Source organism: Haliotis cracherodii, unplaced genomic scaffold, assembly GCF_022045235.1.
Source record: "Haliotis cracherodii isolate W230 unplaced genomic scaffold, xgHalCrac1.p SCAF_5, whole genome shotgun sequence".
NCBI lineage: Eukaryota > Metazoa > Mollusca > Gastropoda > Lepetellida > Haliotidae > Haliotis > Haliotis cracherodii.
This window is the reverse complement of record NW_027266308.1, coordinates 336,319-340,517: the sequence shown is the minus strand read 5'-3', so window position 1 is coordinate 340,517 and position 4,199 is coordinate 336,319. Positions and strand designations below refer to the sequence as shown.

Below are 4,199 nucleotides of genomic sequence, written 5' to 3'. Positions count from 1 at the left end.
TTGATAAGGATCACATTACTGTCAGATCAATGATAGGGTAAATACACGTGAGACATTATTATATGAACGAAAAAACAGGATTATTGGAACATTTACACTTCGAATATAAGCTTTTGGAGTTTCAGACATATTCCCGTTAAGAGGCAGATGTTGAACTGCCCTTGCAAACACCGTGAACTTGTTTATAATACACGACTAATCAGGCAATATTTTGCAAGTCTCAAACACGACGCCCTCAACTTGAGTACGATTTGTTTGTCTGTTGTTTTACGCCACACTCAGCAATACTTCAGATATATGATGGCGGTCTGTAAATAATCGAGTCTGGACCAGACAATCCAGTGATTGACATCATGAGCATCGTTCCACACAAACGTTCAACCAAGTCAGCGAGCCTGACCACCCGGTCTCGTTAGGCGAATACAACAAGCATTGATTACTGAAGACCTATTCATCTTCCCGGATCGTCACGTGTCCAACTGTTACGTGAAGCACGTGTGCCCGTGGGGGCTAGTATGTCAAGTGTGTTGGGGGTGTCTTGAGGGAGGGGGGGGGGGGGGGGGGGGGGTTGGTTACGCCTAATGGAATCTGTTTCAGGAGATAATCGAGGGTGATTGTTATTTGGCGATGTCGTGTTACGTTTACATTGAATATGCACCTTTCACCCAATCCGACAAATCACGACATATCAAGACAATATTTACATATCAACAATCATATATTGCCGTTATGATCATGATCATAATTTGATCAGGTTATCATATACGCTACCAATCTTCAATGGCATAGCATGAAGAAACTAGAGACGACATGGTGAAAATAGTCTTTGTTACGTAATTTACGTATCATTTTTGTTTGATACATTAAGCTGTCATGTTGTTCCGTGTTTGTGAGTTTCAGTGTGGCACAGATAGACATCTACGTAACTAAACTATCAAAACAAACCCCGCCTGCTCTTGTCAAACAATGAAATCGACATCGTTAGAATCAGCTTTCAAGCGGGTTTTGTTTCTTAAACAATGAAATGCTCGACCCTGCTTCCGCGATGAAGCGATATACGGACACTATCTGTCGATCAATCAGTCGGCGTTGCATATGACGACTCGCTTGTAAGTACGTTGTTTGTGCACAGTCGTACAAAGTCCTAGATCCCAACTGAGGCCACTGACACGCCGCTATAGAAAGAGAACCCTTTCGGATTTTTCAAGTAAAGAAATCGATGCAAAGCTGAGTGCGGCCTAAACGCCTTTAGTGTGTTTTGTAATTTAAATGGCTGGTTTTTTCGATTCTTGTGACACATGTCGGCATGTGTTGCAGGCATAGCGATGCACGGACGGTGGATAATTAATATAGTATTGATTGATTTCAGGAAGTATAAAGAATTGAGTGAAAAAGAGCTGCATGATAGTTTCAAATGACTTTTTACAATGGTTTAACTGAATGTGAATCAAGGTTGTTTTTTCATATAGCAGACAAAAAAAACGTGTTGGTTTGTTTAGTTTGTGCTTAACGGCTGAAAGCAGAATTCGAGCTACATGACGGCGGTCTGTAAATAATCGAGTTTGGACCAGACAAACCAGTGGCTGATATTAGGAGCAACGAACATCACCACACGATCCATTTCGTCATCGAGCCTGACCACCCGATCCATTAAGTCACCGAGCTTGACCACCCGGTCCTTAAAGTCACCGACGTTATCCATCCGATCCATTTCGTCATCGAGCCTGACCCCTACTCACCCCTCACCTACACCCTGCCCCATTCCCCTCCCACCCACCCGGCATGGTGACTCAGTGGGCTAGCAGTATAAAATCGGCATTTGTCCGGACCAGTACAAGCAGCCACACACACGCTCGCTCTGTCTCTCTGTCTCTCTCTCTCTCTGTCTCTCTCTCTCTCGCACACACACACACATGTGCAGTCTCACCTCTTACTTATACCCTGACCGCCCCCCCCCCCCCCCCACCCACCCACACACCCCCACTACCACTACCCAACACCCCCGTCACACAACTACACTACCTCTAACCCCAGTCCCCGACCCTGCGTGAGTGAGTGAGTATGGTTTTACCCCGCTTTAAGAAATATTCCAGCAATATCTCCGCGGGGGACACCAGAAATGTGTGCATTATGAGTTATGATGATTGCTTATACGCTGTAAATTCCCAGATAAGAATGACGACACATGACCACTGCTAACTACAGCTTTATCTATGTCAAAGGAGCCCCTCCCGGAGCCACCCTCGAGTGCACCTGCATGGGTTTAAGTGTACATTGAACACCTGTGTTGGTACTGAGGCCACTGGCAACTTCTGTGCACGTGGGTCCCCTATTCGTCCAGTAATATATGATTAAGTACAAGAACCTCCTCGTCCAGTGATATATGATTAAGTAAAAGCGCTTCCACGCCCAGTGATATATGATTAAGTAAAAGCACTTCCCCGCCCAGTGATATATGATTAGGTAAAAGCACTTCCTCGTCCAGTGATATATGATTAGGTAAAAGCACTTCCTCGTCCAGTGATATATGCTTACGTACAAGCACTTCCTCGTCCAGTGATATATACTTACGTACAAGCACTTCCCCGCCCAGTGATATATGATTAAGTAAATGCGCTTCCACGCCCAGTGATATATGATTAAGTAAAAGCCCTGCCCCGCCCAGTGATATATGATTAAGTAAAAGCACTTCCTCGTCCAGTGATATATGATTAGGTAAAAGCACTTCCTCGTCCAGTGATATATGCTTACGTACAAGCACTTCCTCGTCCAGTGATATATGCTTACGTACAAGCACTTCCTCGTCCAGTGATATATGATTAAGTAAATGCGCTTCCACGCCCAGTGATATATGATTAAGTAAAAGCACTGCCCCGCCCAGTGATAAATGCTTACGTACAAGCACATCCCTGCCCAGTGACATATGCTTAAGTAAAAGCACTTCCTCCTATAATGATATATGCTTAAGTAAAAGCACTTCCTCGTATAGTGATATATGATTAAGTAAAAGCACTTCCCAGCCCAGTGATAATTTTTTACGTACAAGCACTTCCCCGCGCAGTGATATACAATTAAGTACATGCAAGCACTTCCCCGTCAAGTACATGTACGTGTGATACTTCATCTATAACCTCTACAATTCTACAGATGCCGTTATGATTGTCACACCCTACCAATCAGGGACACAAGGAGGTTTGTTTGTAACACGTTTAGTTCATGGATCCTATAGTCCCGTCAAAATAACGACAGACCCACCACAAATTGCAACACTAATGTTTCAGTTGATTCATATCTAACAAGCCCTCCTTAACATCATATCAAAAATCAAGAAAAATCTAAAGGGGGGATCATTTCCAAATTCATCTTTATTGTGGCTATTAACTGGCATTTTCAAAGAAAAAATATAAACATTCATTTTTTTTTAAATCATTCAATGTTAATTATGTTACATATCAAATAAAAGCTACTAAGACAGGCTTATTGTGTTATACCTTTCCATATTCTATCTTGTTTTGGTTGATAGAAATCAGCAAAAAATTGTTTTCAGATTTCAATAATAGTATACTAATCTATCTTGTTCCAAACAGCAAGAAACGGGTACCTGGCGCCGTGGAGTTTATGAACCTATCAAGATCCACCCTGAAGATAAACTGTACTTTATCCTAAATCATGCGTTGTGTAAATGACAAACGTCCATTACACACACAGAATAATACCTTTGTATGGAGTGAAAGGGTGGGTAGCCTAGTGGTTAAAGCGTTCGCTCGTCACGCCGACGACCCGGGTTCGACCTGGGTACAATGTGTGAAGCCCATTTCGGGTGTCCCCCGCCGTGATATTGCAGGAATATTGCTTAAAGAGGAGTAAAACCATACTCACTCATTCACTCACTCTATCGAGTAAAGCGACCCCAGTAAAGACAAAATGGTGACTGATACACACAATAACCAAGGCAGTGTGTCCCTACAATACACCTATACTTAAATTTGTAATTATACAAGCAATTTTGTCATGAGATATTTCAGGCTTATCAAAGCATACAGTAATATATATGCAGGCTCGTGTAAATTGAGACTAGCATTGGCGTATTGATACATATACACTCTGAGTACAGGTCAAGCCTCGCGTCTAGATGTCCCCCGCAACGCTGTCGACATCACCCCCCGAACAGACAACACTTATCTCGCAAACTGAGACAT

General features: G+C 42.9%; 1 pseudogene; it reads right to left on the bottom strand.

The window, feature by feature from the left end:
- Positions 1–2,423: 2,423 nt before the first annotated feature.
- LOC139442211 (uncharacterized) lies at positions 2,424–2,849 on the bottom strand (annotated as a pseudogene).
- Positions 2,850–4,199: the final 1,350 nt, after the last annotated feature.